The 15,382-nt window shown below is 37.3% G+C and overlaps 1 protein-coding gene across 1 annotated transcript in view; it reads left to right on the plus strand.

The window, feature by feature from the left end:
• Window positions 1-15,382, plus strand: part of PRR16 (proline rich 16) — a 92,762-nt gene that overhangs the window by 66,197 nt on the left and 11,183 nt on the right. The window lies entirely within an intron of this gene.

Here is a 15,382-nt window from a genome sequence, read left to right on the forward strand (position 1 = left end):
CTCTGCCTTTGGTGCCTCCAGAGGCTGAGGCCTGTGAAGCCACAAGTCCTTGGGGGAGGCACAGTCCAACTCTTTGTTCTCCCCTCTGGTAGTGTCCAGATTGCTCAGTTCCTCTGTGGCATGAGTGGTCCACCAGCACACACATGCTGCAACTTCCTTGCTGTGATTACCTCTGAGGAGGCTGGGACCCATGCTGGTATTTCTTGTGAGCTTGATGAAATGTTAAAGATATGTTTAAGACCCTAAACAAGAAATTTCAGGTGATCTCACAGCCTCTTGCACTTGTTTTTTGGCTGCATGTTGTGCTTTTGGTTTTTTCATAAACAATCATTGTGAATGCATCTTCATAAAATTTGGCAACTCTTTTGATTTCAGGACTTTCTCCATTTGTCAGTATGTCAAATATTTTAGACTCAGTGATCCTTAATTTTCTGACTTATACTGAAATTTCACAGATGTCACCTACTAAATTTTAATCTTTTTCTGTGCAGCTAGGAGCACTGTTAGTCACAATGTTGGCTACTGTGCAGTTCAAGACAGTTTCTGAATTTAGACTGTTCTCAGGAGGGTAAGTAACAGGCAGCTGGATGAGAGGAAATGTCACTTATTCCACCACAGTACAGAAGTCCTGTGCCTATGAGCTGATGGAAGATGTTCTATGACTTGAAAATAAGCTTCCCCATTCATGTAGAATTAAACATCAGCTAATAGTAAACAAATTTAATATACAATAAAGCATCTTCTCCTGTGACATCTGACTGAAATTTGGTTCTACTCTCTCTAAATCAATTTGCTAAGGTAGCCTGCAGCTGTGAGGAAAAATTATTCTTTAGTGTTATTTGATGAGAAATTTATGCCTTTAATTCAAGAAACTGAAATAGCTGACCTCTCAGTGGATGTCAACAAATACATAAGGCCAAATAGTAAATCATATCAAGGATGATAATTGATATCAATTCCCATTTATAAAAATACTCGCTCACTAATATTTTTAAATTAGAAATGTCTTTCCAGTAAAGAGATTCATAGGGCGTTTTATTTTCATGCCTGAGAAATTAGTTGAGTAATTTTACAATGGCATATAAAGATTGTTGATTCTAATGTAAGCTAAGAAATCTTGGCTTTTGTAGCTCACTTGTAATGGTTAATATACCCAAAATTCCAACTACCCATTTTTGCACTCCTAAATCTGATAGTCCTTTGTGCATATATCCATATTTCTGAATGCACAGCCAGCTTCTGAGAAGATTTTGCACTCCAGAGAGACTCTTTAGCCTATTTTCCAGTCAGTATTATTTTGGAAACATGAATTCAAGTACATTCTTTTAAAAATATTGAACAAAAAAAATTAAGAAATCTTGTCTTATGCAACAACATGAGAAAAGCAATGCTTCAGGCAAAGCAAGACAATAGGAAAAGACCTTCTCTTTCTTGGGAGGTTTGAGCCATGCAATCATCACATTTGTTATCTTACAGTCAACATGATGTGAATAGAAGTCAGATGCTCATTAATTCAGTCAGTCCTTCTAAGCAAAGCTTGTGCTGTTTGAAGTCATCTATTCCATTTTTTTGAATACTTCAGTACTCTTCATATTATTGAAAATGTCATGTTTTTCCAACAACAGACCATGATGGTTCACATATCAGCCTCTAAGTGTATTCACTGCTGGTTTTCTTTCCATCAAGCTATTGTGGTATTTGCTTTCAGGCATCATTAGGGTATCAGTAATGCTCACTATATGTTTCCCAAATGTGAAAGAGAAAGTACACGTTCAAGGAGCACCAAAATGCAGTATTTTAAAGTCTGCAAAATGAGAGGCAGAGGGACTTATAATTAAATGAATGAGCATATGAATGATTGCATTTAATTTGATTCATCTGTAGAGCTTTAATTCCTGTACACTGCGGCCAAGGTACCCTGTTCTTCCTTTTATGGAGTTATTTCCCAGAAGGTAGTGTTACTCAATTATGGCGTTTAAAATAGAGATTTTTTTTTTCTTAAAACCTGGTGTTCAAAGCAGTTAATAATTCAGAACAAGTTAGGCAAGGAAAGGCATAGTACATAACTGGAAGAAGAATCTTTAGACTTACCAGATGAAAATCCAGGGTAAAAGGAAATAGCAATGAAGGTCACTTTCTTCTTTTTCTCCTCGCTAAAGGTATGTAAATAAAGTTTCAGGAGTAACACAATTCTTCCCCTCTGCTGCATAAAGTGGAAATGGAAGAAGTACAGAAATTGTGTTTATATAACTTATTCTGTGGAAAGGGTAGCTTGAAGCTCACCAGCTGTAAGATGAAGTCTAGGGAATTATTGCCAGCTCAGCAAACATGTAGGAGAGATTTGAGACAGAAAATAAAATGTACTTGATGGTTACACTGATTTTATCTCTTCATCAACTTATGACTCATCGAGTTTATTTATTGTTTTTTTCTATTATTGTTTTATTACTTCTATTTACTCCTTTCCGTTAAAGAAAAAGAAACCCACAAAGCAATAGAATTAATGTTTTGCGCTATGAAGTTATATATTATGAAGGCAGTCAATTGAAAATGCATGAAAAATAAAAGCATAAGTTAATTTCTGTGTGTTAACCTGGAATATTTTTATTCCCTTAAGGTGTGGCTGAATTTACATGGGTGAACATTGCAATAAATAAAGCAAATATAAGTAGTGGTCTTCTTAGATGTGCATGCCTTTTCTTTTAAACAGCTCATTTTCCTCAGTGTCCTAGTATTGCAGATGAACTGAACTGACACATGGCTTCATCACAATGAGCTGATTGTATCAATTTTAACGTCTGAAATGTGTAGTCAGACATGTTATTCCATGTATGCTGATGGACATCTGTCTCTAGGCTGCATGTACTCAAGAGGGGTGGTTGATAGGGGCTGCTGGACACACCAGTTAAATCAGTAAGTCTCCAAACAGTGTCTTACCTCTTGACAGTGCAGTTATCTGCAGCTGTGTTCACTGTCATCTTTTCATTAGTCCTTCCTGTTTCATGTTTTGAACATTTATTCACACAGGAGAACAGAACAACTCTCCCACTCTTTAGAGCAAGCTTGGACTTATATATCTTTAATTGCCCCAAATACACAGATTTTTTTTCAGTAAGTCATGGTTCTGCCTTTTTGGGTGAAGAAATCAGGGGATGGTGCATGGCTGAAAACCTAACATTTACTTTAAATCCTAGGACTTTGTGTATTCCTCCCAGCTCCACTTCCCTGCAAGAAAAAAAAAAATAAAACAACTTACTGGAGAAGAACATATAATCCATTCAAAGTGTTCAAGTTATAGTTCAACTTTTTAAAGGGATTTTCTGAAATGAAGGTGTGTAGGAAATATAAAAGAATGGTTGATTTTAGCTAAGACAAGAATTTTAGTGATGCTGTGTCTTGAAATTACGTCTTGATAGTTTCATTTAATTCTTATGTTCTGCATTATGAGAGCCAGTGACTAATCTTTTCCTTGGTAGTGGTGAATAGGAGAAAGATTAGTCACTTGTACTAAGGCGTTGGTGAATAGCAGTTTGTGATTTGATTAAATCTTCCTTCGGCTGTCACTTTTCCAATCTGTAGAAATTTAGTCTGTCTAGGGTATTTTGTTTTTCTTTTCTGTACAAAAGCCATTTCATTGCCCTTTTGGTGGCCATTCTAGCTGCCTTTTCTAGTTCCACTGTGTCATCTTTAGGACGAGAGACCACAACTGAGGACACTAGTCAAAATACAGCGCATTTTGGATGTATTTGCTGGCCTTCTGCCTTCAGTGACTAAATTCTTGTTAACTTTAAATGTAAACTTTATATCTTGTTAGCTCACTTGGTTTGTAGATTTCATTATGCTGTGCTGGGACCCTTCTTAACTGAATTTATAGCATCTTCTCTTCAGTGACAGAGTAGGAGCAAGAAAGAAAAGGAGAAAAAACATTGCATTTCAGCTTGGTGCAGCTGTACTGAAGTATTCAGGGAATTTCATACTCTTTGTAATGTATAAGGTTAGAGTTTATTTGGAAAACAACAACTGTGATTATGAGCCTATTCGTCTAAAAAGAAAAAGTGGTTGGTGGTGTTCCTCTGATTCTGATTTTTAAATCTTACTGAAAATAGAAACAGCATGGTGCTTTTTATCACATAACAATTGTTGAAGTTTTAATTATCTTTTTCCTATATCTGTTCCACAAAGATTCCAGGCATTGTTGAATATTTCCAGGGGGTAACATGAAAAAGAAAAGGAGTTATGAGAACGATGGGCCCTTCAGCAAGTTTCTGCCAGGAGGACCTTCCACACCACACTAAGCAGTTTTGTGTGGAAGTCGGTCTAGTGTAAACCTTAGCAATTTTCTAAGAAATTGGTGTTGCAGGCTGTCATTTTAGCTGGAAAGTGGCAATAAGGAACACCAAGAGTAAGTAAAAGATTAGTATGATTGTCTTTGTTATGGTAGTCATTAATCTGTCATTGGTTTTGAGCAGCAAATTAATTTTCTTCTGGGTTTGTAGGATGAATGTTTAAAGGAAAATTTATATCCTGATATTCTTAACATTTCTAGTGGTGAACTCATTGGATTTTCTTTTCATAAAAGAGTACATAGGTAATTTATAATCACAGGTATTACTGAATTAATACATGCCTCTTTGTGAGTTCAGCATGCAGATCTAAGCATGGAATTGCAGAAATTTATGCTATTACTCTTAAAAGTAGTCAACATGGAGCTCTGGCTTCAACTATGGAAATCAGGCTTATTAAGTCCTTTGTGATGATCCTGCATAAAATTTTACTACACAAGATCTTGGCAATGCTTTGTCAAGATTATTTTCTAAATGTCCCAAAGTGCTGTGCTTTTACAAGCATTTCCCATGACTGACATCACTGCATACGCTTTTATTATTTTCTGTGCTATAAGATTCATAGAGAGAAAGGCTAAAAAAGACCCCTTTTTAATTTTGTTAGTTCTTCTCTAGAGCAGGAGACTGGCATTGCAGTTTTTCAGTTTCCTGGGCCGGGCCTGTCCACATTACTCTCATTGATTACTAGGACCTGATTCTTTCCACCTTGCTCCATCCCTTGCTGTAAGAAATTGAAAGGCACGGTAGGATTTTTAAATTTTTTTATTTTTTTTATTTTATGTTGTCTGATTAAATTTAGGGTGATGTCTGCATTAGTGTATGCATGGGGAAACCTTTGCAGGGAGTAGAGGTAGTGCACAAGAAAGCCTAGAAATTCCCACTGGAGCTGCTGCTGCTCCAGCCACTGTTCCCCTCACTGCCTTGTTCTCACCAAATCTGTAGGTTCTTTCCTCGGTCTTATGGTCCTGGCTTAATAGCTGCCTGGGTCCTTACAAATGAGATCTGGGAATCAGAACTTGGGTGCCTTATATATGGACTTTCTTAGATCTATTTAGTGCTTTAATAAGTTAAAAACTTCTCAAAAGCATTTATATTTTAAAAACAATTTGGGTGATCTCAGATGATCTAATATGCTGCCACATTTAGACATTATGTATGCACCATACTCTGAAAAGAATGTGCATCTTTAAGAAAGGGGATTTACTTTATTTTTCATTAGTGACAAAACTAATTTCTGTGTGACTATAGGTTCCCCATCACTAGCACCGGCTAAATTTTTCTTTGTGGTTCCTTCTTTGTTAGTTGTCATAGTTAGGCATTTTGTGGTTCTGTAGACTATTATTTTGCATGTAATTGCAAGAAATTGGCTGAATACTTCATGTGTTTATGCACGAGTCTGTGTCAGTGTTCATAATATGCCATATATAATATGCATCTGTATTGAAAAATAGCCCTGTTTTACTACTGTTTTTACTGCATTTGTAATACACAGAACAAATATAGTACAGATTAATGTTTTTGAGACAAAGCAGGATATTCAGTAAGGGTGAAATACTCTAAATGGCATGTTGCCACTTCTGTTGAATTTATAAACAGTAAAAATTCCTGGCTTTTCACAATATCCCTGGGCATACAGCAAGTCAACACTTCCTGAAATATGGGGTCTTTATTATGAAATGGGCTTTAAGCCTTGTGTCAGCACCCTAATTCTCCTGTGAATTGCCTGGATAATTATTTTCACTTCTAGTCACCTCACAAATGCTATTTGACCAATGAAATATATTAAAAAGTTAACTTGTATTTGGCTATATCTTCTCAAAGGAAATGGTAATGACTATTCTGGGTGCTCTTTAGTCTTTTTATATAAATATTCTCTGGTATGTAAGAAGTGTTGCAGGGAAATAAACCCAGATCATATTTTCTACCACAGACCTAGGCCAGCATTTCTAGGAGTAGAAGCACAAAATTGTGTTGATAATTTTCCTCTCATGCTCTAAGAATAGCACCTAATCAAACACTTACTTTGACAGATGTAATATTTTCACTGGTGTGTGAACTTGCATAATTCTATGGCTTCTGCTTGGGTAGTTACTCATCTCTTGAAGGTGAATAAGAATAGTCCAAGTAATGTGTTACACAAAACCTTTCACATATCCCAGCCAACCTTTTAGAGTCCTCTTTTTCAGCTACAGAAAATCTCACTAAAATTTATTTACTAGCTTGCTTTTTGTAACATAGTATTATTCCCAACACTCCATTGTCTCATTAAATTGGCTTAAAATTAAAAAAAACCCAATGTTACACTACAGCAGGAAGAGTGCAAGTAATTGCAAGCAAGATCTTTTTGGGGCATGGGAAGGTGAAGGCTTGTTTCTGAAGTTCTTTTAATCAGTAAAATACCCTGTCATTGGTAGTATTATTTGGTAGTATATCATCAGTAGTTTATCGTCTTAGTAGTATTTGGTGCAAATGCAGACTAAAAAAAATCAGAAACAATGTTGAATTCAAACCAATTAAACCAAGATAATGCAAATACATATACTCTTCAGAACAGTAAGTAGAGCTATACTGTATGTTGAACACAATAAATTGTGTCTATTTGTCAAATGTATAAAGCTATCTTTTGATACAATGTCATTTTTAGGGCGTTCAAAGAATCAGATTAGAAGAACACTTGTATTTCAGCACTGACTGTATCTTTAGTATTTTTTCTTATGCTGGCAGTTCTTTTTTTTCAGTATAGACAAAATATTTTCTACAGTTTAATATTCAGAAGTTAACAAAAATAATTTCACAGAATCCTCCCTCAGAACCAGTCCTGGTTATGATCCATGGTACTGCAAGGAACAAAGAAGCTTTTTATTGACTGTTCTGTCGCCAAAACTGATAGACAGTGGTACAAGGGAAACTTCAGTAGAGTATCAGTTGATAAGGGATGCCAGATACATCTCCCAGGCATCTCAGGAGATCTAGTAGAAAATGCAGGGTTGTGTCCAGAGCTGGGAATTCCAGGCCTGGGGGGGGAAAGTGTACAAGCATTGCTTATCCAGCATGAGCCCTGGAGACTAGAGATTTTGCTTACTTACTTTTCAGTTCATGTAAATTACTTTTGATGTCTGAAGTAGCTCCAAAGCTGCAGTGAAGTCTTCTGCTGTCTTGGTTGGCAAAGACTTTTCGAAGTCTCTCTTCCCTTTGTCACAGGCCACTGGGGAAGGCTTTCCACAGGCACAGCTGTGCATAAGTGCAGCAGAGACCACAAGGAAGCACGAGCTTCCTTTCATTGACATGTGGCTGGTAGATCCATGGCTTTGCTGTCAGAAGGGTTAGGCTTGTCCTCAAGGTCTGCTGAATTGGTTAGGCCAGCAGAACTTTAAGCTGTTGTGAAACACGATGCCTGATGGTGCAGTGTGGGCTGTAGGGTGGGCAGCACAGGGGGAGTGCTTGGGCACATGCAAAGGTGACCGTGCTGCCTGGCAGCAGTAAATAGTGCTGGTGCAGGGTTGGTGAATAGGGTAAGCTGGAGGTTTCATTCTGCCAGGGCTTCATGATGTGCTTCACAGCCACTTTACAGTCAGATGATGAAAAGTTCTCTTTCCATTTCTAACAGTAACGGATTCCTAGCATCCTCAGGAGAGATTTTAAGTTAAATTAAAAGATGAACATATCTTTTAGGAGTTTTGCTCTTCAAAGTCTTCCTTCTATCACTTGTTAGTATTGTACTTGCAAAAGTGAGAAAGAGGAAATACAGATATATATGGACAACTGGCTGATAGGTAAAGTAGTGTTGATTTCATATGGCTGTGATCACTGTATGGTAGTTTTCTCCTTTCAGTCTCCCTGTTTCAGTGTTCCTGGGTATCAGATATCCAAGACAAGCAGGTATGTTACACTTTCCCGTGCAAAGATGCATTCTTGCTTATTCGCTTATTGTCTATTGGAACAGCAAGGATATTATTTATCATTCAGTGATACACTAAGTCATTAAGACTTGTGTAGCTTTGAAGCATGGAACATTATTTAGACAGCATGTTTGTTTCTTCTTAGAGTTGGATGCTACTAATGTTTGCTAAGGTTTGAAGAATCTGAATGGTTCTTATTGCTGCTTGGATGTTGCACATACATAGTGCTGGTGTGTATGAAAGCTTTAGTGACTGGTTTAGTGTCTGCTCTGTTGTCAGTGCAGTTACTGCAGTACTTTGCAGGGATGCAATCTGGAACATTGATGTCATGGCAACAATTGCAATTTGCAAATCCCCATGTTCAGATTTTAAGAATTTGAACATAGTAGCTTGTGCTGGTGACCAGATCAGGAAGTCAATGGAAAAAAAAACATTAGTTTTCTTTTACTAGTGCATTTTAATAACGTGATTTTTGTTCAGTAAAGCCATAGCTGCTTTAAAAGTTGGCCAATGTAAATATCAGTTATGCTTTGAACTAACATGGTTTTGCTCTTCCTTTGGCTCAAATGTTAAATATTTTTTTACTGAACCCATGACTACAGGAAAGTTGTTGGGCAAAAGATAATAGTGAAAGATTTGAAAAGCAAATAGGTATCTGAAATTTCAGATATTGAAATTGTGAAAACTGTGTTTCATTTTTATCATATGTTTAATCAAAACAAGGTGGAGGATTAAAAATAAAGTGATAGAAGGGGGCAGTGTGATGAATAGATGCCATATTTGCATATAATATATTTTGAAATGTTTGATAAGGCAATGTGAGTCAACAGAAAATAGAATTTAATTTGATTTTCATTGAATGTTTCTTCTTTGATCAAAAACTTTTCATAACTTATGGATTAAAGACAGCTGTGTCTTCATTTTCTGTGATGAAAGGAAATGATTTCTCTCTTGACGTTGGAGATCACAAGAATTAATTTTCACCTCTTCTTTTTTTTGGTAGAATGCACAAAATGTTGGAATGTCTTATTTTAGTAAAGAATTTGCATAAGCAAATCTGAGTTTTTTCTCTCTCAAAGTTTTCATCTTATTCACTGAAGGAAGTAGATATATATATAAAGGAGTTGAACTGCTCAGAATGTTGGCAAGAAATAAAACCAAAAAATCCTTGTCCTTTTTCTCTTTATTCCTGCTTAGTGAAGATCTTGTGTGCTTGAAAGCCAGAGTGCTCTGTTCCAGCCATCAGCCAGGCTTACGAAGATATTACTGCTTGCTGCTTCTTGTAAGCAAACATGTTAATCAGGAAGTGAGATGCACTTCAGTGTCTAGGCAAGCTTAGGGTTTTTTTTCAGTTAAAATCTAATGTATAGTTTTCAGTAAAATCTAGTTTATTATGGATACAATAAATAATTACAGACTCTTAAATATGTATTCTTTGGAAGATTAATTTCCATAGCCTGGAAATATTTGTATGTTCATGAATTCTCTTGTTTAAACTCTGCCCTTACAGAAAAAGATTAAATATAACTCTATGGCTGTTAATAGCAATGTAAACAACTGTACTAGTGAATTTTGTTCCTAGTAAGGATTCACTCTTTACTACAGTCCAGTGAAGAAAAATACAGATTCTTTTGCTCTGCAGGTCTCTTTCACTCCATCAGTAAAAAATGTCAGCATGAATGAACATGTTCTGTGTCTCTACAGCATCTTGGCTCATGGATTCCCCTTTTTATTGCTTCCTTTGTGTCATCACGATGCATTCTTTATTCTCTTTCTCTTTTTTGAGATAACAGTGCCACCGTCTCATTATACTTACTGGTAGTAAGGAACGTAGTTTCACCTGCAGAATCAGAATCTGATGTCAGTGAATAGAAATAGGTTGATTTAATTAAGGAGAGAACTAAAACTTTATTTCATTATATGTAATGTGAGTGTACATTCTTAAATAAATCACTCTACAGTTGTAATGCTTTAAAGATTTAATCTTTGAGATGTCAGAACTCTGTTCTGCCTGATAAATCAGATAATCTGGACATAAGGGTGCTTTTTCCTTGCTAAGCTTCTGAAATTCCTGAGTATTTTCTGCCTCAGTAGAAGTAAAATCTTTACTATATACCACAATAACTTTTATGGTTTCATAATTACTACACAAAAAACCCAAACAGACAAAAAAACCCCAACAAAACCCGCAAGCAACCAACCAAAAAAAAAAACCCCAACAAAACAACACCCAAAAAAACCAAAGCAAAAATCCCCACCTCCCCTTCCAAAAAAACCCCCAGAAACCAAACATCAGTTCTCTGTCTTCTACTCTCTGCTTGTTTGATGCTCCCACCTATGCATGGTACATTACATTATTCTTGTTCTGGGATTAATATTTTTGTGTGTCAAAGGTGCTGGAAATTTTGAATTCTTTGTGTACTTGTGCATAAGGCAGCCTGCACAATGCAATCTCATGAATAAGCTGGGCAATTTTAATGCTTAATTTGCTTCATTACCTTTCTTCTGTGACTGTTTGTGTATATGGATTCAACATAGAGAATGTTTTTATAATATTTGATGCAATTTCTGCTTTGAAATGAATGCATGTTTGTGTAGCATATGATTGTTTTTGCTAGTCACTGAGGCACCATAATGGTGTTTATTTGTGTTGATTGGAAGAAATTCTCAGTATAAGTTCTGATATTCCTCTGTGGGAAAAAAATAGTATTTTCTGTAATGTATTAAACACAGCTATTCCTGTGTGTACTGCAACTCTTAATGCAGGGAAATATTTAATTGTTCAATTAATGTGTATATTTATTTTGGATGTCTTAAAAGAAAAAAAAAAGGATCCTCCTTTCTTCTTGAAGTTTGGTCTCTTGGACAAGTGGTTTATATCACTCAGGCAGATATGTGTAATATTTGAATGTGAGCAAGATCTACGGCCCTAGCAGTGACGGGTGTGCTGATCAGTGTCTGTGAGAACATCACTTAGTGGTCATAAATGGTTTGATGTGTTCAGAATTGTCATGGATACTTTTATGTAACCTAATACGTCATATACTTACACTTGGCTCTGGAAAACATGTAATTTCCACAATAGCTTACAGTAGATGTTATCTAAAAAATAACTCCCCAATATGTTTTTAGATGCAGGAAATTTAGAGTGTCTTGTTTTGTTGATGGTTGTTGTATCTTTTTTCTCTAAATAAATGTTCCAGTACATATGTTTCAAGGAAATGTCAATAAAAAGGGTATTTGAACTTTAAAACATCTGCACTTTGTACTTGACTGTGAGTGTTTTGTTTATCCTGTTGTTGAGAGATCCTATTAGCCAACAAGATCAGCCAAAAACATTCCACTCTGCAGTACTGTAGCAAAATAATAGTGAAAAGTAACACACAGTTTGCAATAAGGGTTGAAAATGAGAAGTGCCCTTGTTCCAGAGAATACAATATAAATGGATGAAAAATAGTAAAGAGAAGAATGGTGCCACTTAAAGATGGAGCTCCTTTCTTGAGTTAACACAACAGTTACATGAGTAGCGGAGGTGGAAATTAGAAACTACTGGGTAAACTTCTGTTTGCTGTGATCTCCTTTAGAGTAACCTGTGTAGTACAGGGATATGCAGCAGCTACATTCAAAGCAATTTTATTTATCTGTTAAAAAAGAAAGTAGTATTTCTACTGCTGCACTGCCCCTGAATGGATAGGAGCATGTTGAAGGACTTAATGGCTTTGGTTTTGCAGTATCATCGTGTTGTTTTCACACTTCTTCATCTGGACAAGAGGGAAATATTTGATCTTAAAAATACTTTAGGAGGTATCTAGAGCGACAAAACTACCTGCTCTGAGCATGGAGAGAGAAATCATCAGTGGACCGATTTTTTTTTTTGGTAATGGTTTTATCAGTGCAGAAAGGCCACTATTGTAACTGTTAGGCTAAGAATGCAATTCTGCCTTTGGATTTTACTAATCTAGAGGAAAGAAAAAACAAAATGCAGTGGTCACCAGGTTACTTGGATACATTAAAAACATTTGACAGCAGGTGTAAAATAGAACATAATAGTGTATATAAGCATATAACAGCACTTGCAAAAAATGCATATAAAAGAGATGGATGAAGAAAATCTATACACTTAACAATGTCTGTGGTGCTTTGTAAAGCTGCTTTTAGCTGAATCAATGTTAGGAATAATACAAACAACTAAGATCCTTGTTTATACATTAAGGTTGAGGTTTTTTTATCTCCTGGCATTTTCCTTAGTACTTTTGGTTAAGAAGGTAGTTGGTATGTTTCACAACCCACAGATATTAAATAACAATATTTATTAAGTAGTGGTACAACTAATGTTCTACTAATAAAGTGTTAGCTGGCAGTAATTTAAATGTATGAAATTATATCTCTAGAATTTAAATTTTATCTATAGAATCAGAGAATGGTTTGGGTTGGAAGAGCCATTAAAGATTGTCTAGTTCCAACTCCCTTGTCATGGCTGGGATGACACCTCCCACTACATGAGGTTGCTCGAAGCCATATCCAACCTGTCCTTGAAGATGACCAGAGATGGGGCATCCACTTCTCAGGAGGGCAACCTGTTCCACGTTTCACTACCTTCACAGTGAAGAATTTTCTAAATTAAAAGAATTTCTAAACCTGCTCTCTTTCAGTTTGTATCCATTACTCCTTGTCCCGTCACTGCAGTTCCTGATGAAGAATCCCTCTCCAGCTTCCCTACAGGCCCCTTCAGATCCTGCAAGGTTGCCATGAGGTCTCCACACAACCTTCCCTTCTTCTGGCTTTGTAGGGGATGTGCCCCAGTCCCTTTATTGACTTCATGACCTTCCTCTGGACTTGTTCCAACAGTTCTGTGTCCTTCTCATGTTGGGGACCCCAGAGCTGGACACAGCACTGCAGTGGGGTCTCACCAGAGCAGAACAGAGCAGCGGGACAGAATCCCCTCCCTCGCCCTGCTGGCCACGCTGCTTTTGGTGCAGCCCAGGACTCAGTTGGCACTGTGGGCTGTGAGTGCACACTGCTGGCTCATGTGGAGTTTTCCATCAACCATCCCCAAGTCTTGTCCCACAGGACTGCTCTCAGTCACTTTTCTGCCCAACCTGTGTGGGTGTGACTGGGATTGCTGTGACCTGGGTGTGGGATCCTGCACTTGTATATTGTTGAACTTGATGTTCACTCAGTCCCACTTTTCAAGCCTGTCCAAGGTCTCTGTGGCTGGCATCCCTTCCATCTGGCATGTCCCTGCCCCACACAGCTGGGAGTCATCAGGGAGCCTGCTGAGTGTACTCTTGATGCCAACCATCCCTGTCACCAACAAAGGTGTTGCACAGTATCAGTCCCAGTATCAATCCCAGCACTGACCCACAAGTCTCCATGTGGACAAGGAGCTCTTTACCACAACTCTTTCCATGCCATCTAGGCAGTTTATCCACCAGGTGGTGGTCGATCCATCAAACTCACCTCTCTCCAATTCAGAAACAAGATATAATGTGAAACAGTATCCAGAGCATTGCATAAGTATGGGTAGACTGTGTCAATTGCTCTGCCCTTGTCCACCAGTGCTGTAGCTCCATCACAGAAGGCAAGACTTCCTGTCTGTAAAGCCATGCTAGCTCCTTCCAATCACCTCTTTGTTTTCCACGTACGTTAGCATGATTTCCAGGAGAATCAGCTTCATAAGCTTGCCTGGCACAGAGCTGTCTGCTCTATATATCCCCAGGTCTCCCACTTACCCTTTTTTAAAAATGGGGTTTTTAATTCCCTTTTTCCAGTCATCAGAAACTTAACCTAAGTGCCATGATTTTTCAAGTACTATGGATAGGAGCTACCACTAGGGAAATCCATGATGGATTTTGTCTACCACTTCCCTCAGAACTTAAAGAATTTAACTTAATGTTAAATTTTCCTTATGCCTGAATTATCATCTTCAATATGTTACATCTAGCCCAAAAGAAATAGCTTAATTCATGCCAGAAAGATGCAACCTACCTAGCTATGTATAAAGGGTTTTCTCTTTCAAAGGTGCCTAATGTCACAGAACTTACAGCACTTAGGTAAATGTAGTTCTTTTGACTGAACCTAGTTAAAACATTTCTTAGGCCTGTCAGAAATTAAGTGCAAGTCCATAGTATTTTTAATGATGTTCATTTGAAACTTTAAAATAATTAGCAATGCTTATGTTTCTTTAGGCATTTTCAGGATTGCTTTATTTTTCAAGCACAGATTATATTTTTCACACATTTTGCAGAACTTTCTTGTCTTAAAAAGATATGCCTTGCTATTCAGGTCCATTTTTTGCGTCTGAACCCCAAGAGTATATATTTGCAACTTACGTTTGCTTTACCAAAAATGGTAATACTGTCTCTAGAATAACGGGCCTCAGTATTAAAATATTAATTATGGCTTTAAGGCTTACCTGTATAATTTTCTTTTCACTAATAGCCCAGTAAATTTGTCCAGTGCTATCTGATAACATTTTAAATAGCAATATATCTGATGAGATTCATGGTATCTTTCAATGCATACACCAGAGGTCTCTTGTGCTTAACATCTCTTCTCACGAACCATGTTCATTTGAATGGTGGAACTGCATTTTTCTTTGAATCAAAGCCAGCCAAGATGACCTCCATAGGATAGCAGCAGAAGGGAGCACTTGATCTGTCTTTCTAGTGCTTCTCTGTGCATCCTGCCAGCTGCACTGGGAAAATTCCACTTTTTACATCTTTACATCTAAGGACCACTTCAAAATACTAGGTACAAAACATTTCATTCCTGCTGCCACAAGTACTACAGTTATAAGAAAGGGATTGAGGATTATAAGGACAAGATGTGAGGACTCTTCAAAGTGGATTAGTAATGTGGATGGCAATCACAGAAATGCTTTAGTACTTGAGGCATTGTGTAATTGACCTGAGCAGAACTTCTGATATACTGGGGGGGATGAGGGGAGGAGGGAAGAGGGAGAGAGAGAAAAGAAAGAAGGGAGGGAGAGAGAGGGGGAGAGGGAAAGGGAGAGGAAGGAAAAAGTATTTGTCTTGTAGACCCCAAAAGACATTGTGAAAGGAAGGTGCAGCAAATATAGACAGCATTTTTTTTCCTCTGGCCTTGAGGGTTGGATCAGATTTTCCTTATATTGTCAAA

Source organism: Cinclus cinclus, chromosome Z (genome assembly GCF_963662255.1).
Source record: "Cinclus cinclus chromosome Z, bCinCin1.1, whole genome shotgun sequence".
NCBI lineage: Eukaryota > Metazoa > Chordata > Aves > Passeriformes > Cinclidae > Cinclus > Cinclus cinclus.